The sequence below is a fragment of the Ailuropoda melanoleuca genome, chromosome 2, assembly GCF_002007445.2.
Source record: "Ailuropoda melanoleuca isolate Jingjing chromosome 2, ASM200744v2, whole genome shotgun sequence".
In the NCBI taxonomy this organism is placed as follows: Eukaryota; Metazoa; Chordata; class Mammalia; order Carnivora; family Ursidae; genus Ailuropoda; species Ailuropoda melanoleuca.
Genome location: NC_048219.1, coordinates 113,687,069 through 113,709,414, shown reverse-complemented (window position 1 = coordinate 113,709,414; position 22,346 = coordinate 113,687,069). Strand labels below are relative to the sequence as shown.

The 22,346-nt window shown below is 35.5% G+C and overlaps 1 protein-coding gene across 1 annotated transcript in view; it reads left to right on the top strand.

The window, feature by feature from the left end:
• Nucleotides 1–22,346, top strand: part of LRP1B (LDL receptor related protein 1B) — a 1,837,899-nt gene that overhangs the window by 512,307 nt on the left and 1,303,246 nt on the right. The gene's annotated exons all lie outside the window — the stretch shown is intronic.

The window sequence follows — 22,346 nt, the reverse complement described above, 5'->3', positions numbered from 1 at the left end:
CTATAAATCTAACCCCTTCCCTTTCAATTTATTGATATACCGGATTTGGAGTTTAGGTTATTAATATTGGTTTTGGTAAAGCAGGAACACAGCATTTCCATAGTACAAAATTTATATTTCTATAAAACTGTTCTAGGTTATCTCCAGTCTAGCCTCTGCACCGATAGTGTTATTGCAGTGTGGTTTTGTAATTTATCAGCGTTGAACATATTCCTAACATATAACCATTTCTTTTATTTTTTTTTAAAGATTTTATTTATATGACAGAGAGACAGCCAGCAAGAGAGGGAACACAGCAGGGGAGTGGGAGAGGAAGAAGCAGGCTCCCAGCGGAGGATCCTGATGTGGGACTCGATCCCGAAACGCCGGGATCACACCCTGAGCCGAAGGCAGACGCTTAACGACTGCGCTACCCAGGCGCCCCCTTTTTATTTCTATCCTTATCTATATAACACCAAGACAGTATATCATAATTGAATATTGAAAGAGAAGCTTGAGGGGCACCTGGGTGGCTCAGTCAGTTGAGCATCTGACTCTTGGTTTCGGCCCAGGTCATGATCTCGTGGGTCATGGGGTTGAGCCCCGTGTTGGGCTCTATGCTCTAGGGGGAGTCTGCCTGGGGATCCTCTCCCTATGCCCCTCTACCCACTTTTGCTCTCTCTCTCTCTCTCTCATAAATAAATAAATCTTCCAAAAGAAAAAAGAAAAAAGAAAAAAAAAAGTAGAAAGAGGAGCTTGCTTACAGTCTTCTAGCCCTCCTTTGAGGGGGAACAGAATTAAGGTAGTACTTCTGTCTTTAAAAGAGAATTATAAAAAATGATAAATGTGTGTCTTAGAGTGTGACACTTAGTGACTCCCAAGAGTACTTTAAACCTGAGTATACTTTGGTTCAGTGTTAGACTAACAACATCTTTCCCAGACCTAGTGAACTGAGAGAGCCCTAGGTGCAAATGGAGGTCATGCTCCACTTTGTGCCTGAGGAGAAACGCAAGTGAGACGTGAGACGGAAGAAGCAAGCAGATGAGCAGAGGAAACACAAGTGACAGATGGAGAGTTTCCCTGGATCTCTGGACCCCTCCAGCCCATGAATCTGCTTTAGAGGCCCAGAAGCACACCTGTTGCTAGCATCTTTCCAATAAATTTTCCCTTTAGCTTAAGGCAACCCAAAACAAGGTTTCGGTTACTTTCGACTGAAAGAGTCTTAACTTGGGTCCTATTTGTCAAGACACGTACTCTTTTGAGATTATAGTGACTCTGTAGCCTCCCCAAATTTTCAGGTTTTTGTAAAACTGCATATGGAATGTCTTATTTATACATTCTATAACAAATACATAACTAGTTTGAGAAAACCTCATGTAATAAAATATTTAGACTGAACTACCTTTTCCCCTTGCGATTTAAAGTCTTATTTCCAACTTAATACCCTTATCCTGCCTATAATAATCACAGGAGTTTGTCAATTCCTGTGGTTAATTGGCTCTAATTCTCAGTGGTATTTCAGTTCCTCCCCAAGCAGTTTTTGACTGACTTCCTTTCCATCATGCTTAGAGTATCTCTGTGAAACAGTCACAATGAGTATCCAGTGTCCAAAAACAACTCTGTAAATGTTGTAAACGTGAAGAACACATGATATCTTAACAACTGTAACAAAGATTCTTGTGAAAAAGGCTTGTGAAAAGTGGCTTTACAAAGTTGTATAAACCACTAGTGCTGTAAATTTCCCCCTGGTATCTCTATGCCTCATATTCATTGGATTTTCTGTCTTCAGATATTGATCAATTGACCTGAGTCTCGATCAAATGCATTAGTTATCCTGTGGTAACTTAGCCTCAACTATCTAAGTTTGATTTACTGCCACAGAATCAAGATCACTTAATATCATGAGAACTGCCTGTCATATCTTGAACTTCATTCAAAGTCATGATGTAATCCCAGTGGTCCATTCCTTTGCAAAGTCCGTATACTAGAATATGTAAGTAGAGCTTCTAGAATTTAACTAGGAATTAGTATGTCTGACTGAATCTGTAGCTATTATAGGACATGCATTTACAGTGTTCTACTGATGCCAAGAGCTGTCTGCCTGTGTTACAAGCAGAATTCGTTTTAGAAGTTGCTGCTTTCATTTCTATGACGCATACTGATGCAATCTCTCTGGCCCGGACTTTTTCTTGGGCGATTATAAATTGTCAATTTGGTTCAGCCTCTACTCCCCATTGGAGGGCTTCATCATGACTCCACATACGATGATCTTGCAACATGCCTGCTAATAAATCCTCTAAATTACAGCATTAAGAAAAATGGCACAGCTCTGAAATATCACCAGCAATGTCTCCACCAAGCTGAGGATTCAGTTTGTAGAATTTAAGTCTCAGAACAATAACTAACAGGGCTGCTTTGGCATGAACTTCCAGTAACTTTACAGATTCATCAGATGCCTTATTCATGAAATTCCTGAGGCAGGAATATTGAGGGATCATGTTGTAACATTGTACAATTCTGATTAAAGCCTTCTATTTTCTTATTATATGAATACGTTATGGGAAATTGGAATACAGAAGCAGCACCAGTTCTTAACAACCTAATAATTATTTTACCCCACAGACCCTCTGACATTTTGTGTACAGTGTCTTTTAGCATATGAAGGAACTACAGGGGGCCACCTGTCAAGGAATCTTTGCATATGGCAAAAGACAGCCATTCTTTTGATATATATTTGATTACAGGGTAGATTTAGGCATTACGGAGTAGTGATAGATGGTGGATTGAGGGTTGGAGGGCTTGGATTCTATCTACCGATTTTATGATCTCAAAAAACACACACACACAAAAACTTTGAATTTAAACTGGCTATCTTAATTTAAAAGGGAAAGAATAGACTTGAAGATTTTTCGCGTTTTCTTTGTTCTAACATTCTGTGAATAGAAAAAAGTTATCAGCTTGATAACTATTGTCATCCTCCCTACATGCTGTGTGTCCTGTCTCAATCTGAAGCCTACCCATCAATATGACTGAGCCTCAATAGTACTTGTCTATCAGTGACACTAATAAGACATCAAGGAAACAAATGTGTCACTATGTTTATACATATTCTGTCTTGAAATCCATTTATCCAGTCACATACAACACTATTCTAATAAATCATATTATCAAAACAAAGCCTAGAATAAATAACTACTTTTTCTGTTTGCATCTCCTTCATAAAATTACCAGGCTTTATTTATGTAAATATTTCTCCAAGAAATAGCTTCCAAATTGAGTATTTTTTTTTCTGAAACCAAATTCCTCTTTTTAACATTTCCCTTAAGAAATTAAAGAGAATGTTCTCAATGAGAAAGCATAAATGAAGATTCCATAAGGGGACAGTAGTCAAGAGCTTGAAAATATCACTGCCGTGCCAAACGGGACTTAAATTGAAGAGGTGGAGAAATGTCTTCTTGGGACTCATATCTGGTAGAATTGAGGGAAGTTGTCTGTTAGGATTTGATCTACATATTATTGAATATATAATGGAAATAAAACCTGCCTTAAAATATAAATGGAAGCAGAAAACACCTTAATACTGGTACTTTAAACTAGCGTGTAAGTATTACATACTTGTAGAAAAGAATCAGCTCTGGGCTTGATTTTAAAACATGTAACATTTTTTTTTCAATTGTTACACACTTTGCATGCTCAAAATATTTAAAATGTTATTTGATCAAAAATATCTTATTATGCCACTTTTATTTTTTTGTTTCAAGTTTTTATTTAAATTCTAGTTAGTTAACATATAGTGTAATATTGGTTTCAAGAGTAGAATTTTGTGATTCATTACTCACATATAACACCCAGTGCTATTATGCCACTTTTCAATGGCACAGAAACATTATACAGACTGGAAATATAAGTAAATACCTCAGTTAAATACTTCAGTCATATTAGGATTATCATATCTAGCAAATAAAAGTCTGGGACACCTAGTTAAATTTGAATTTCAGGTAAGCAATAAATAATTTAAGTGTAAGCCTTTTTCGTGCAATATTTTTAATATTCTTATACTAAAAAAATGTTTATGTCTTTAACTAGGTGTTGTGTATTATAAGTGACAACCCTACTGATATACTTAGAGGTCATTTATTTTTTTTAATTTTACATTTACAGATTTATGTATATAAAAATCTGGGGAATTATACATTACCTTTAACACTGTGATTACACTAAACATACTATTGACAAATTGAATGCTATAAATGAAAGATAAAAAATTACGGGGTGCCTGGGTGGCTCAGTCATTAGGCGTCTGCCTTTGGCTCAGGGTGTAATCCAGGAGTCCTGGGATCGAGCCCCGCATCAGGCTCCTCCGCTGGGAGCCTGCTTCTTCCTCTCCCACTCCCCCTGCTTGTGTTCCCTCTCTTGCTGGCTGTCTCTCTCTCTGTCAAATAAATAAATAAAATTTAAAAACAAAAAGAAATGAAAGATATTTTGTTTTTTGAGAAAAGAACTTGTTGGACATTATGTTTTGCAAGACTGGAAAATTCCAACTTAGTTTTTCTTCTCCATAGTATACTCTAGCATTGATAATATTTGAACAATTAATTAATATTATTTAAATGTATAATCAATAGCTCTTGAAAGTGCCTAGCTCTTACTGAATGTTCAGACTGAAGATGACAAGAATAAGCATCTGCATGCAGAACTGGATTTGAATGAACAATCAATATTCATATTCAGAAATATTCTTTCACATTATAAATTAAAGTAGAACATTATGGGAGATATTTGGAGAAATTAGAGATTAGTGGAAAAACAGAAAAAATCTAAACATTGATGGTTATATCTTATGAATGTGGTTTTGCAAACAGACTCATTGGATGTTTTTCTTAATCTCAGTATGTTTCCCATGACTTTATTGCATTCTTTGAATATGTTCTAACATCAAATATTCTTTGAACATTCTGCTCTTAATAATTTCTAAGTTGGATGAATTGAAAAGGACCACTGCAATAAAAATCTGTTTTCTTTGTTTTTTTCCCATTACATCCCCATCCCAATCCTTTTTACGGATGCCAGCCATAGTAATATTTGAAATACCCAAATATGATCTTGTCAATACATTACTTAAAAGTCTCTCAAAGCTTTCTTTTGTTCTTATGATCCAGAGGTTTAACATGACTTGAATCATTTGTCTCTTCTGCCTTTCTAGACTTATCACCTGGACCTCTCCTATTCTTCAGTATGTTCCACTCATACTAGACAACTCTGGAGATGTCAAACTCACTAAGAAACAGGCTAAATCATCTCCATTTCTGCATTTTAGATTGATCCTAGAATCTCAAGTTGGAGTAATCAGGGTTATGGCCACAGGTAACGGGATGGGGATTTAGATAAGAACGTACATGAATGCTTCTTACTCTAGATTTCACCCTGAGTATATGTCTTATGCATTGACATTCTTTATTATTTAATGCATTTACTGCATTCCTCAATTCTGTTGTTTTTTGTTTGTTTTGTTTTGTTTTAATTTTAGATTGTCTACCTAATCATTGTGTCTTACTACTTATTTTGGTATTCTTGATCTTAGATTCTTCTCTAACTCAAATTACTTCAAATTACCTGGTCAACTATTTGGCAAATGCTATTTTAGGCAATATGAAATTCTTCCTTATGTGTAGTCTTCCCTGAAACCAACTTTCAGCCTACCCTAAGCAAGTGGTTCTCAAACCTGACCATGCATCAAAAATAAATGAATGGTTTGGAAGCACAGATTGCCTGGCCCTACTCCCAGAGTTTCTAATTCCACAGGACTGGATTAGGGCCTGAGAATTCATGAGTTCCTAAGGGATGCTAAAGCCACTGGTATAGGACCAGAATTTGAGAACTCCATTGCTCTAAGTAAATTCAAATCCAAGAAGTGTGAAATGGCAAATTCTCTCCTTCCCAAAAAACTAAACCATTCACCAAACCCCATTTTCTTTCCTTAGATACCTAAACTCCATTCAAAGAAGTGGTTAAGATATCTTAAGTAACATTAATCCTTCTTTACCTGAAATTGTTTCTATAAGATCATTTCTCTTTTCTACTTTCAAGCTAACTCATTGGAACAGATGCAAACATTTCTGCGCAAATGTTCAGTATTTTCCCCCTTCCCCCTCAGTATAGGGCAAAAAAAAAAAAAAACAAAAAAACCAAAAAACCAAAACAACAACAACACAAAACCCACACACAAAATGGTGCCTTCTGCTGCTTCATCCTCAGCAATCCCCCCCACACACCCCCTCAGATTACTTGCACCCTCCCTCACAGTCTGTCCTTCTCTCACCAGGCTCTCTCTTGTCCTCAAGATAACTCTGCAAACACAGTCCTAAATTCAGTTTGGAAGGCTGTAAGTGATCTGCTGTTTATGTCATGAATTGACCTAGGAATGAGTCCCAGTTAAATGCAATCCCTCCTGGAGGAATGAATTAGAATTTTAGTCTGTCCTAGCTTCTCAATCACATCTGGAGAATTCATCTGCCTACAACTAAATTCCTCTGTTCCTAATTCTTAAGTGGTTTGATTTTCTTTATCAAGGACTCAAAAAACTAAAAACTAAAACAAAACAAAACAAAAAATCATCGTGGAAAGAATGATTAAATGCTGCTAGCAGATTTGGGTAGAGCAGGAAACAGCAACAGGGATCCAGTCCCTGACTCAGTTCAGGCATGACCGGAAGAGATCCAAAGAGACAGGATGCAGAGTACCTGAAGGCTTCGGCAATTTTAGCTATATCTAAGGATTTCTCCTCCACACAGCTCCTACTTCCAAATTAGTCTCTGTCTGCCAAACCTACCTGCTCACCCGTTCATTCGTTCTCTCACCGGACAAAAATTTATTGAACAAATACTATGCCCTACAGACTAAATTAGGAACTTGTTATATAACAATTAGACATGATCCCTGACCTCAAGAAACTCACAAAATGGAGTTTATATATATATATATATATATATATATATATATATATATACATACAGAGAGAGAGAGAGAGAGGAGTTTATATATATATATATATATAGAGAGAGAGAGAGAGAGAGAGAGAGAGAAATGAGATGCCAAAATTTAGTGCTATGATACACCTCTGAACAGAGAGTGCAGGAACATGAAAGGAAAGAGTAATCCATTTTTCCCTGAAAGGGGATGGAAGTCAGGATTCAGGACAAGATGATACCTGTACTTGATATTGTAGCCAGTCTGCAGCTGGGAGAGGGACGGGAGTACTGGTTCCTATGAACAACACCAAGTGAAATACCTTGATACTGTGAGATTATTGGATTCAACAGATGTCATGAGCTTAATTAGTGGAAAAGTTCTGTCAAGGACTCAGGCATTCTCATTGCAGGTCCAATCTTATACAATCGCAAGTTGGATGTTTCTTCTCAGCACAAAAGTCAAGATGATTGTGTTTAATTTAGAACTGCTGGCTGCACAGTTTTTGTTTTTGTTTTCCTGAATTGCACAAGTAGTTGTACTATGAAATCTTCCAAGTGAAAGATGAGATGAGAGATCTCTCAGGATACTCTGCTAGAGTTCCACACATCTTTGTATTTAGGCACTTATTATTTATTTGTTCATTAGAAATTTCTGTTTTATATAGAGGGAAAAACAATTACTATGTTTTTTTGTTACCTAAACCCACCTATTTTATTCCCTGAGCTCCTATTGGCAAACTTGAAATAATAACCTGAGATTTATTCCATATTTACATTAAAATTTTGATCATTTCACTGGAAAGTTTCAAACTTTTTCTTTGGGTGAAAATTTTAACTTATTAAAACCAATGATCATTAAAGATTACCATTAAGATACTTACCCATGCTGCTTAAAGAAGAAAATTGGAGATTATTCTTTGTTCTAAAACTCTGAACTTTTCAGCAAAATGTAGTTACCATGACTTCATAGGTTTATTTGTGAGTGAATAGAACAATAAATAATAGTAACACAAAGAGCTTAGAAGATTGAAGGTGAAGGTTATAGTAGTTATAGTCTATTAACATAAATAACCATGCGTGTTTATTCTTAACCATAGTAATCAAGCTTTGTAAAAAATAATCTTTGTAAACAAGTTCACTGGAGAAGCAATACTGCTGTTAGGGGAGACAACACTAGATTGTAGAAACAAATTAACCCCCAGCACTCAGTGACTTAAAAGCTTTCTCCTGGTGTGACATGCTTCATCTGTCTCATAGCTGTACATTTAAGGAGCACTTGGCTTTCAAGGTAGCCAGGGCAGGGAAGAGAGGGCTGCATGTTTCCTTGGCCATTTTTTTATAAAACTACGCAACACTTCTGCTCACAAGACTGACTGGAATGCAATGTTATAATTCCAACCTAGCTTCAAAGGAATGTGGAAAAGGAAAATGGTAAGCACATAGCATTCTCCCAGCTGAAGCCTTAATTTAACAATGGCACAAAATCAATACTCTTCTCATACTCACCTCTTCTTCTATCTGGGTCCTTCTTCCCTAACCCACAACTTGTCTTCACTATTACCTGACTACCGTAACCTCTGAAAATTAATCAACAATATTAAAGAGAAAGAGGAGGAAAAGAACACGGGGTGAGGAGGAAAAAGGGAAGAGAAACAGCTATATTAGAATCTTCCTTGCCCTTTTCCTTGATACCCATTGCTTGATACCCATTGATACCCATTGCTTGATACCCACTATTCTGATGAAAGTACTGCTTTGTTACCTCCCTGGTCTGACTCTAGTTCTACTGCATGTTCATTAATCACTAGTGCCTGATGACTTTTAATTTTCTAATCTCCTTTCACCTAGTAAACGAATGAACCTATCCTTTCGGCATCATTCAGATTTTCCTGATTTGTAAAGCCTCCCCCTGAATTTTAGGGTTGACAGGGAAGTACATTTCCTACTCTCTTGATTGTATTAACTTTTATTTACCTAATTTTTGTTTAGATTGTTCCCCACATTTCTCTGAGTTCTCTTCACAACTGAATTATAAACTTCTTGGTGAGTTGTAACCCGTCCTGCTTCTTGCTATATTACTAATGCCTAGAAAAGTGTGTGGTATATAAAAGATGCTCAGTAAGCATTAATTAAATTAATTGATTAATTCATTGTTTTACACAAATCATTTTCCTCATATCACTTATTAGCACATTACAGATATAACACACCCTCCATAAGCATTTCCAGACTGACTGGCTCACCTTTTAAATGCCTCAAGATAAAACAATGTCTGTGGAAGGGATATGTAGGTTGATTTTAAACACATTTTATAATTGCAATTTTTGCTTTATAATTTGAATTTGCTTCTAATGAGTTATATCTACTTTTTAAACATTTGGTTTTCAAATACATACACACAAATTTTCAATGCAAACGTGGAATTCTCTTCTGCAGTTTGGAAATATATATACAAATTATATATATATATATGCTAAGATGCAACTCCTTGAAAACTTCACCCCAGTTTTCCATTTTAATTATTTGCAAGCAGGAACAATGAGAAGAAGTTTGGGAATTTTAGTTGACAGTGTTTAAAGAATTGTTTAAGATAACAGCACAAACAAAACTTAAATCAGGGGTGCCTGGGTGGCACAATGGTTAAGCGTCTGCCTTCGGCTCAGGGCNTGGAAATATATATACAAATTATATATATATATGCTAAGATGCAACTCCTTGAAGACTTCACCCCAGTTTTCCATTCTAATTATTTGCAAGCCGGAACAATGAGAAGAAGTTTGGGAATTTTAGTTGACAGTGTTTAAAGAATTGTTTAAGATAACAGCACAAACAAAACTTAAATCAGGGGTGCCTGGGTGGCACAATGGTTAAGCGTCTGCCTTCGGCTCAGGGCGTGATCCCGGCGTTGTGGGATTGAGCCCCACATCAGGCTCCTCCGCTATAAGCCTGCTTCTTCCTCTCCCACTCCCCCTGCTTGCGTTCCCTCTCTCACTGGCTGTCTCGATCTCTGTCAAATAAATAAATAAATAAATAAATAAATAAATAAATAAAATCTTAAAAAAAAACTTAAATCAGAGTGTATTACATGTAATATGTAGGATGCTGGCAGAAAGGTTTTGTGTTTAAAACCTTGGGGGGGTTATCTCTTATAAAAATTGATAAAAACTTATAATTCCAGGCAACTTTCTTGGCCTGAAATTTCTTATTTTTTTAACCAAAATAGACTCAATTTTATCAAATATAAAGCTGTCTTCTAGTCATTAATTTGTGTGTGTGTGTGTGTGTGTGGGTGTGGGTGTGGGTGGGTGTGTGTATTCTCTTCACTTCTGGTATTTATCCCAGAGGTTGTGCAGGATACTACACACTTTTTGGAGTGTCCTAGAATCCACATAGCAGGGACATTTAAGCCTCAGTCTCTAAGGATTTATCTATAAAAGCCATACGTAGTAGATTCAGTTAATCAAAGAATTTTGCTAATAAGACTTGGAAAAAGTCATGTCGATGTGGAGTTTGCCAGGATTAAATGTTTGGTTCCTGGAAGATTAGTTGTTTCAAATCTGATTCTTAAACCAATAAGCCATACTCTCACTGTGGAGAAATACAGAGTAGTGATGATAAAATAAGGTTAAAACATGAAAACAGTCTGTCTTCTTTGGAGAATCCTAATGATCTCATGTCTGCCAGTGACTCCTCTTTCTTCATCTTTAGACATTGTCAGTAATGAGCAGGCTGAGATCTGAGGCTTCCAGTGCTGCTGGAATAGATTTCCTCTCACAAGGATTGCTTGGGGTCCAATCAGAGAGTTATAGGAACTTTGAAGGCAACACAGTTCACTGCTCTCTGCTTTCTATCCAAACAGTAAATTCTCATCAAAATCAGAAGAGGATTTATCCTAATCTTAAATCTTCCCAGAAAAGGAGATTCCTTTCCTTGGAAACTTACTGCAACTTTGGATAGTTCTTACAGGTCACCTGGAACCCTCCTACCCTGTATTGCCTAAGGTGTTTCATTTACTTTCAAAAGACCACTTACGTTTCATTGAAAGGTAGTCATTACACCATCAGCTTGAACATTCTCTTTTCCAGACTGAGCATACTTTGTATTTTTGACTTTCCCTTAAAGGCCATATGTTTTCTACATTCACTCCCCCCCCCAAATCCAGCCAAAGTACTGCATTTTCTGTTAAATTTAGTACTGTTTCTAAATGATTGTGTAGAGTGAAGATGCTGAGTTCAGTGGTGATGTAAAGGGATGGATCAGGAAGAAATGAATGTCAGTAGTTTTTTTGGGTTTTTGTTGTTGTTGTTGTTGTTGTTGTTGTTGTTGTTGTTGTTTGGGTACCCCTCACCCAGGGATGGGAAAGGCTATCATGCTTCTTCTTTTTGTGTCTTATGACCATTTATCAGACAACTGGCCATGTTCACACTGACTGTGGTCAAGGAAGACATGTCTTTTCTAGGAACAGCAAAATGGCCCTTGGGAACATCAAATTTATTAAGACTACTAAATGCTGCACAATAACATATAAAAATATTGTATGTAACATTTTTCCCAACAATTTTAATTTAGTTATCACAATAAAAAATACTAATAGAAAGGCAGAGAATGGTTTTGTGGGAGAAAGAACAATAACTTTGGATTTGAAAGAACTAGGTTATAGTTCTAGAGTATATGTATGTGGATGTGTGTATCTATGTGTTTATACATATGTGTATGTGTGTATATCTCCACTAAACAAGTGTTTATTAAGCCCCTATCATATACAAGTGCCATGAATTTTCCTGGGAACATATTTAATCTTTTAAACCGCTTCTAATCCTTTCAGTAGTCCTATGAGATCACTGTTGTTGTTCCTATTTTGTGCTCAGTGAACCTAAGAAACAAAGAAGCTGTATATTTTCCTAATGTCTTATAACTAGCATGTGTTGAAGTCAGGGACATGGCAGTGTCCCCTATCTGGTCCTCATTCCACCACATCAAAAACACCTCCCAATAATACCTGGAAATAAGTGTGAATTCAATGTCTAATACATTCCTCTATGATCCTATTTAGCTCAATTTTCTACCTCAGCACTTTTGTGGGCCAAAATACTGGGAACTTCTCTTTCCCCAGTATATCAATTTACAGTTTCCAGTAGCGTGCATGGATGCATGCATAGATGGTGAGAGATCTAGATGAAAGAATGAACAAGCTGTGATATTGAGGCAGTTTTGCCCACAAACCTAAATTTCTGAAAATGGTTTATAATAGAATTTCCATGTTCATCTCACTCTAACTTAAAAAACAAACAAAAACGGTGTAGACTACTATCTCATTATCTGAAATATTTGTGTTCCCCAGTTTATAGATGTGAATTGAGTGCCCTTTACCACCCAACTCCTTTCCCTTAGCCAACCTAGAAGATGCATCCTGGGTGAATACAACTTTCAGAAGTCCATAGACTGAGGAAGTTACTTCTGCCACCTTAGTTATTGCATTGCCTGTAAATCAAAGTAATTTAAAGAGGGCCAGCCTTCTAGTCATGCCATTGCCGAGCTCCAGATTAGTGGTGCTGCAAGTGTGGCCAAATAATGTGGCAGACATTAGAATAGACAGCAACCTTTGCTCAGCAAATTAATAATTCTCAGATGTCTAATTTTTAATTTCAGATCGAAATTCCTTCCCCCCCAACAGTATTCTTTCAGCACATTTTTCATGTCTTTTTCAATAACTTAACTGTTATGTTTGTCTTTTAACTGTGAGGTTAACATTGTTCTTGCATCACCCTTTAATTGTATTGGCTATCATTGTGTTTACTGCATGATTTATTTAGGTTTTATGTGGCTTGAACCAGAGTTGACTCATTTTAGGTAGAAAAGACTTGCTACAAAATGGACCTTGTCATTTTAATCTTTCTAAGAACAGTTTTATTATCTGCTATTTCATTTTGTGTTTAGTGCCACTAAACCTTATTTTGAGTTCCAAGGGGCTTTGCTTATCCCTCCCATATGAGGTATGAGAGGTATGATGCTCTGGCTTTCATTCTTTATTTTTTCTTCAAGCTTTTCTCATGCCATCCTTCTTCTTTTTCATATCCTTTATTATTTCTTCCTTCTAAAATAAATAGCTTGCCCAGGATTGTGCTACCTAGGAAAATATCCATCTCCAAGTGATTTAAGAAAGTCTGTATATTCTGTCCATGACACTTTTTTTAGGATTGAAGTCATTTTCTTATGTGGAAAATTGTCATGTAAGTGCTCAGAAAAGTACCCTCCCCCCCCCCACACACATATACTTTCTTTTGTGCCTTGTTTTATCTATAAGCATGTATGCCCTAGTTTATATGCTTGGAAATTTATAGAGCCCCCTGCAGTCTGAAAAACACTTACTTAAACATATGTAATCCCTATAACAACACTTTCAGATAAGCAAGAATATGCTGCTTCCCTCGTTTTGTAGATGAGGGAACAGACTCAGAGAGTTAAATGAACTATCTAGGGTCATATAACAAATAAACAGCAGAGCGGAAAGTCTGTTGTCATTTCAAATCCAGACCTTTTTTTTTTTCCATGCTACATCAGGATTACACTTGGTAAAATGATCTTCTATGTTGAATTGCACATACATTTCAGGAATCTAACTTCATATCAAAGTGAAATAACTCATTATTTCAACCTAAAACAACTTTTGAACAGTACTATGGGCAAATTAAAATATAAGTTCATTGAATAGTGTTATTAATTCTTACCTTGGGTTCCCTGCTGAGGCCTTCAGAACTCAAGACAATTGTCTGTTTCTACTTTGCCATTTCTCACCCAGGCGTATTATCTTTCACTGACCAGTAATATTAGAGGCTGTAGCATGTTCAAGAAAAATGTCTATGGAATATAAGCCTTCATAATGCCATTTTATGGGATAGCTTCCTTGGGAGATGGTTAACTGCTATTGGTTATTAGAATCATAGCACTGCATTTAAGAGTTGAAAGTGAGTTTTAAAGTGTTTGGGAAGCATCCTTAATTCAAAGCCAGCTTTATTATGTTTCAAAATAGATTCTACAGTTCACTAATCTACAATACAAACTACATACCCTAGAGTGAAAGTAAGCTGAATATTCAATATAGTATTTAATTTTTAAGTTAAGTATGGCATATTCACTCCTTTTTAAAATAATTCTTTATTATCAAACTATGTATATCAATGTTGGGAACACCAGAAAGGTCATGTCATAGACTCCAGTACATAGCATCTGAATGCAGATTTTTAAAAAAAGAGATGTATTAGATCTCAGTAAAATACACTTACTGGTACAATTATTACTACTGGTACTTTAAATAAATGAAATTCAAATTATTGCAGAGGATTGTAATTTTCTCAATAGTGAGGGGGAAAAGAATTGAAAGTTAATGAATAAAAGGAAGTATATCTCCATGTGAAGTGTTTATATCTATTGTTTGCCTCAGTGGGTATTTAGTAAACTAACATCAGCTCTCTTTTTAACAAACAATTTAACAAACATTTATTCGGCATATACAACTATGCACCAGACCCTGCAGATAAAAAGACAAACTATGCTCCCACCATTGAACACCACCACCACCACCACCAACACTCTCCTTTAGATGCAACACACTCTGTGTAAAGAATGAGATGAGTGAAAAATATTATGAGGACAGCAACAGTATATAGAGATTCATTCTGGTTCTATTAACAGTGGGTTGAGGTATTTTGTGTGTGGGGGGGTGTAGATGGTGCCATGGGATTGAAGCTGAAGGATGAGCGGAAAGGACAAGTCTGATAGAATGAAAAGAAAATTAGATTTGGGTATCCTAAATTCTGTATATATCCATCTTTTACTCATAAGGACATTAACTCCTTTGTCAAATAAAAATAAAGTATGTTTAGTATACTCAGAACCAAAATAATTAGTACCAGATTTAGGTATTTCCAGGTCTTGGATGAATATATGATTAATAATTATTGTTTTTGTCAGCAACTCATCAGGGAAACACATGCATCTTTTTAGAATCTGGTTCTTACTTAGTAAGGAATATGGGGTTGTGGGCGTGAATTTCTCTATAGTGTTCTGTTTTTGTTGTGATTGATGCTGTTGAAGCTTAAGTAAATTATTGCGGGTGATTAAAGTTGTTATTGGTTTACAATTCAGTTTGGTTCAAAGCTTTTTTCCTAAATCATTATTTCCAATGTGAATACTTCAGTGTGAATTTTCAGGGTTGGGAAGCATGGTTGCATTTTCCTTTCCTCGCAAGTCTGACCTATGAACTTACAAGGCAAGTCTTAGAATGTATTTAGTAGCAGTGTAAATATATAACAAAAAAGAGGTTACAATGAAAGGGAACTTTGTAAAAGCACATTGTATAAAAAATGTTGCCTGGTAAGTATTTTATTATTTATTTGCTTGGATCTTTACTATAGTAGTTGGGTAGAAAGAGGATGTTTTTCTGTAATAATCTTTTTTTTTTAAAGATTTTATTTATGTATTTGACAGAGAGACAGCCAGTGAGAGAAGGAACACAAGCAGGGGGAGTGGGAGAGGAAGAAGCAGGCTCCCATCGGAGGAGCCTGATACAGGGCTCCATCCTAGAACGCTGAGATCTTGCCCCGAGCCGAAGGCAGACACTTAACGACTGAGCCACCCAGGAGCCCCAGAATAACCATATTTTGAAACCAGTGTTTCCCGGGATCCTAACTGACCAGGAATCCTAATACCGGAATCCTATTGAACAATTTCCTAAATTCTCTGCATCTACTTTCGCTTGTTAAATATAATTGAAATGTACATATCGCTTACTTTCTTTCAGTTAATTTGGTGGGTTGTCATTCTCCAATGATTCTTTTGTTACCTTTCTTAGATCTCCAACTAAAGAATCTCTTCAAGATTATTACAAATGGGGCTCCTGCTCCGCTGGGAGCCTGCTTCTTCTTCTCCCACTCCCCCTGCTTGTGTTCCCTCTCTCGCTGGCTGTCTCTCTCTCTGTCGAATAAATAAATAAAATCTTTTAAAAAATGGCTATTCTAACGTCCATTTTGATACAGCCTGGATTCTTGCTCCTCTGGTGTTGGCCTGCTTCCACTGGTGCTGTCCCCTGTGCAGTACAACTACTATCTCATTCTTACCTAAAGTTTGCTTTAAATATATTTTGTATTTTTTATTTCCAATATCACCTCAGCTTTTGAATTGCATGCTGAGGCTGACTCCTGAGCTCAGGAACTATTCTTCTGTCTCGGTTTGCATGTTACCGTCTGCCTTTGTGTGGCCTTTGTCTCTTGTGTGTTGCCTGAGCTCTAGTTATTTGTGTATGTTCTTGACTTTCAAAATGTAGAAAAGAGAGCCTCAGATCCAGCACATGTTTTTTTGCACAAGAGTCATAATGGATACTTTGCTGGCCCAGTGACTATATCCTTTTTTCATCCACCATGGTATCTTCCCCTATAATAATATGTATGCTCCAAATAACTACGTTAATTATCATATTTTTTTACTTCCACTGAAGACCTAATACTTAAGAGTGGCTTCTGTGATTTTACACAAGGAATGTGAGCATTTCTTGATACTCTTTGGTTGCCTTAGCTTCATTCTTAAAAACTTGTGTCCTATGCATATTATTTCTAATTATTTTGATAAGCTTTTTATTTTTCTTTTGGATGAATAATCCATTAATCTGTCTCTCATTCTTACCCCAGTTCTTTGATGTTGCAGCTTTGTCAACCCCATGCTTGCTGTCATTGTACGTATCTTTTACCTTAAAAACAAGTTTACATGAATGCATTCACAAGGCAAAATTCTAAGCAGTACAGAATTATACAAAACATTCCAGTCTCACTTCACTTCTTCCCCACTTTTCACTCCCTTTCTCAGAACTAACCATTTTTCAGTTTAAAATATATGTTTTCAGGCATCTTTCTGTGCATTTGCATATATACATATGTATGCAATATGAAATAGACACAGATATGCTAATTTACATAAACATATGTATTGTCCCATAATGTACTTTATTCATTTATCCATATGCTTGATAGGTGATTATATGATAATACATAAACTTCTCTCTTTTTAACAACTTGAAGTATTCCATAATGGAAATTATGCATTTTTTATCCACTTTCCTACTGTGGGATCTTTAGTTGGGTTCACATTTTACCATTCACAGGGTAAAGCAATGAACATTCTTGTTAGAATATGTTGATATTATATGTAACATATTCTGATAATTTCAAGACTAAATCCATACAATTGGAATGCTTGTGTCAAATATTTTCTAATTCTAATCTTGATAGACACTGCCAGTTACCTTAAAAAAGACTGTACCAATTTACACAAAACCTATAAGTTTCAACATATGATATTATTGATTAAGCTAAGATTTTGCCAGTTTTGTGAATGAAGATTTATATCTTGTTATTTTAAAATGCATTTTTGAGGTTTAATTTGTTTGTTTGTGTACATTCAACTTATTTTATGAATTCCCTAATGCCTATGTCCTATTGTTTTCTACCAAGTTGTTCTAATTTAATAAAAGAGTTTACATATATCTAATATTAATTTGCATATACCACTAATTTAGTGGTGACTTCTATTATAGTATTATATATTTATTATTTTTTGTATTTCTTCTTTATACAAGTAGATATTAAACCTCATTAGTTCAGAGTTGCTCTTTTATATCTTTTTTTTATCATGCTCAGTACTCAACGTAGACACAAATAGGCACTTGATATTGATTGTCAATTGACAATAGAGACTACAGTGGAAAAATTAAGACAAGGGTCAGCAGTAAAATGCTGCAGGCTCAGTACTGCTCTGTGTTATCAGGCGAGTTATCAGTCCTGAGCATGTAAGACTAGAGGATGAAAGGTACCTGTATACCCAGAGATATGACTATTCATTTTGGTCTGTTCCGTTTCTTCTTATATAGCTCATTATTTTGCACATTCACTCATCAAATAATGAGTTTCTCTTCACTCAGTGGTTTAGCTATTTCCATGATAATACATATGGAAAAGTGGGTTAACCAAAAATATTTCAAAGGCCTCTCACGGGAAGTCATGTCCTAAATGTTATTCTATAAGGTGGCATGCCAAAGCCAACTAAAACATTTGGACACATTCTTTTTCTCAAATCACTCTTTTTGCATAGTTTCTTTTTTTAATTTTTAATTCATCCTTTATTTAATAAAACTACTCCTCCATACATATTTATAAGCACATGAAGTTATGCAGGTTTGCATGTAGATGTCAACTTTGTTACATGAATAGAGCACAAGTTTCCTCAGGAAGAAATGTTGTATTCAGATTTAAGCAAATATAGTAGCAGCTTTTTTTATTGTTACCATTTTTCTTACTCCCAGCTAGCATATACTTCATTTCTGAAAACTTTTATTCACTGATTTGCCAGATTCTAAGGTAACATCCAATGTGTTCCATCTCTAGTCAAGAAGACGTGGTTTGTGATTTGGAAGAATATGGCTTTCTCTAAATTATGTTTTAAAAGACCTTGAGCTACTTTTAATCAGTGTTATCATGCAGGTCCTTGGAGCAACTATCTTTCTCACCCATCTTGTACATATAATCCTAAAGCAACAATTTTTAATTTCTTTTTCTAGGAGGGGAAGGAGGTGGGTGGGGAGATGGATGGAAGTAAATTTTTCTCTCAAAGCTCTCCTTGATGGTATGTGTATGTGTTTGTGGTTTTGGCTAGAGAGAGCTAAATATATGTTCTACTATGAAGTTCAAGCTGATTCCTCTTAATTAAAATCCTTAGAGATATTCACAAATATCAAGACACTAAAATGGCCATATTACAATAATAACAATGAATAAATTAATTAATAATAAATGTTTGAGAATATCTCTATGTTCAATGGCAAATCTTATTGACAGGAAAAATCGATGATCCAGCCAAACTTTCCTGGGTTAACTCTTAATTGAAATGGGCCATTCCAGTCATACCACCAAAAGTCTGTCAAAATTCAAGAAAGATAAATAATTTGTTAATTTAATATAGATTTAAGAAAAATATAAGTTGTGTACAACTTTTCTATATTAGAGCTACATTTTTATATATTGCATGTATACTCCATTTAATATTTATAATGTATAATTAATGTACAATCATAATTGCTGAAATATTATAAGAGAAGCATTGAGATATGTGGGAGGAACAATAGGTTGAAATGATGAAATCTTCAGTTTTTAGTGCCTATTGCTATAAGCTACTTTGGTAGATTAAAGGGATGTCACTCATTTTTTCTAGACATAGTTTTTTCCATCCATAAAAAAGGGGGCTTGAACTTGGCAATATTCTAAAATCCCTTCTAGCTGTTAAATTCTATAAAGGAATATAATTTTACTATTTTAAATGATTACAAATGTTTATAGCTTTTACAGCTTTGCTTTTATGACATCTTGTTGGTCATATCTGTGATTTATTCCATGCAAAATCCTGCTCGGGAATATAGCTCTCCAATTATAACATTGTTTTGATGGAAAGAGAACAATATGTTTTAAGATGCACCTTTTTTTTGATAGATTTTATATTGAGCACATTATATCAGAAACGGGCACAGCTAGTGTACTTCAGTTTCTCTCAGAGCTCATTCTCCCAGCGGGCTTGTTTGTTTCCTTTATTTTTTTTTATTTTTTTATTTTTTTTAAAGATTTTATTTATTTATTTGACAGAGATAGAGACAGCCAGCGAGAGAGGCAACACAAGCAGGGGGAGTGGGAGAGGAAGAAGCAGGCTCATAGCGGAGAAGCCCGATGTGGGGCGATCCCACAACGCCGGGATCACGCCCTGAGCTGAAGGCAGACGCTTAACCGCTGTGCCACCCAGGCGCCCCGGCTTGTTTGTTTTCTGAATACTCTATTTTGAGAATGGGGGGGGGCAAAAGTGTAAGGGAAATAATTATTCATGTTTAATGATTTCAACCAAAGTTCTGTAGTTACTCTCTTTGGAATTGTGATCAAGGGTAATAAATTATTGGTACTCTTTTCCTTTCTCTGGACACAAATGTTTAAATGGAACAGTGTGTAACATGAATTCTATATTACTCTCTGCTGTGTTAATCCAAGAATTTTAGCACATGTGGTTAATTTTCTTTAGATTGCTTATTTTTTATAGTTTTCCTTCAGAATTTCAGCAGTCTTTTAATGTAGCTTGAGTGTGCATGTGAATATTCATAAAATAAGTCTATGTTTAATGGGTACAGTGTTTCCTTTTGGGATGATGAAAAAGTTCTGGAAATGGATAGTGAAGCACAGTATTGCAAATGTACTTAATGCTACTGAATTGTACATTTAAAAGTAGTTAAAATGATAAATTTTATGTTAGTATATTTTACTACAATAAAAAAAAGTATAGCAAGACTATTGCATTAATTATTTCTGGAGTTATGTTGGTGAATTCAAAGGAAAGCACTTCCCTGGAAAAGAAAGACTCAGAAAATACTTTGTATTTAATATTTGAGGCCAACTTTTTTATTCTGGATTCCAGATACCTAACTATCTATCCCCAAGCAAGTCTGCCATAATAATGATTTGAAAGTAATATCTCTGTCTCAAGGGTGTGATGACCTCTGTGGGTCTATTAATTCCATATCTATATGCATGTTTATAGCTCTTTCCTTAAAACCAGAATATTCACCTCTGTCATTTTGATGATATGGATGTGAATGGAATACACAATTACAATCGTTAGAGCAAGAACGGACCAACTCAGAGTACTAACATCCCCACAGTTTTGCAGAGCTTTCTCCTTTGAGTTATTATGTGTTAGATGCCTGTGTTTACAAGAGGCTAATTATCACCTATTTTCAGGGATGACAAAAGCGATATATAAGTGAAGGGGTACAGCGGAATATCCAAAATACTGTTCAGGTGGAAAATTCTTAATTTGAAGAAGAAAGTCAATTTGGTAGTGGAGAAAATGTCAAAATCATGAACAGATTTGATCCTTACTAAATCCAGAACATATTTAGCAGTTAATAGTTTACGCTGTTGTTTTCCTTTATAATGCTATGGAAAAGGATGGTCCTGTCCAAGGGAAAGGCTTTATGCTTTTGTTGAACTCCTGCAGCACTTAACACAATATATTCTCAAAATATGCTGTCTGTAAATACTTCATTATTGAAAGTAATTGACACAGAGCTAGACCAACTTTGAGCAACATTGATCAGTTTTTATGTCATGGTTGACCATTATCTCTCTAGCTTCATTGAGTCTGCCTCCTGCATTAAATCCCCAATTCTGTTTGTTGTTATGTCCAAAAAAAATTAATATTAAAAGCCTCCCTCTATTCTCAAGCAGCTTGTTTGTAATATGAAAATGTGTGTTTTAAACCAGACTTGAGGAACAATTTCAAATTAAATCTTTATTTTGGCTAAAGATTGAACAGTACGGCACTGATGATTATCATCAGTCTGAATTTCTTCAGAAGGTATTTAAGATATAGAAATAATATAATGGACTAGGCTTAGTCAAGTAAGATTACACTGACAGATTAAAATGGGGGTAGTCACAGTGGGAGAACCATCCACAGGAAATACATAGATGGTAAAGAGTAATAGAGACTAAAGAAAATAATGACACAAGCCAGATGTCTGAATTGAGTGGTGAAGAATTGGAAATATTCACTTGCTAATCATTTTTTTAAGTGTTGAGTCTTTATTCATTTTATAAATATTAGGTAATGATTTTTTTCTTTAACAAATTTTCTCAAGTACTTCCACAGTTTACTACAATGTACTTAAAATGTGGTATTTGTAGCCTATAGGTAATATAAAAAAAATGTCATAAGATAGGGGATGATCACTATATATTAGTGACCATCTAAGAAAAGTAGAGTACTGTAATATGAATCTTAAGAAAAAAAAATTGTACAGATTCAGGAAAGTAAGACATAATTAGAACAAGTTAAAAGAGATTGAAGGTAATGCAATATGCATGTTTGATAGAAAACTGCACAGTAAGGAAAACAATGACTAGTAATTCAAAATGTGACTGGAGACAGTGATTTCAACAGCCCTTGCACATGTTTTGTCATCATAATTACTAATTAGTGGTTTTTTCTACTTTTGTGTTGACAGCATGATTTGCTCTAGCTTTCAGATTATAGCCTATCTGATTAGTCTGAGGTAGGGGATTGGGGGAAATCTTTGCTAAATTAAAATGAATGTGGGCCTGGGTGGCTCAGTCTGACTTCTGCTTAGGTCATGATCTCATGGTCCTGGAATCAAGCCCTGGGTGGGACTCCCCGTTCAGCGGGGAGTCTGCTTGTCTCTCTCCTTCACCCTCTGCTGCTCCCCCTGCTCTTGCTTTCTCTCTCTCTCAAATAAATAAATAAATAAATAAATAAATAAATAAATAAAATCTTTAAAATGAAAATCCACGGGGGCGCCTG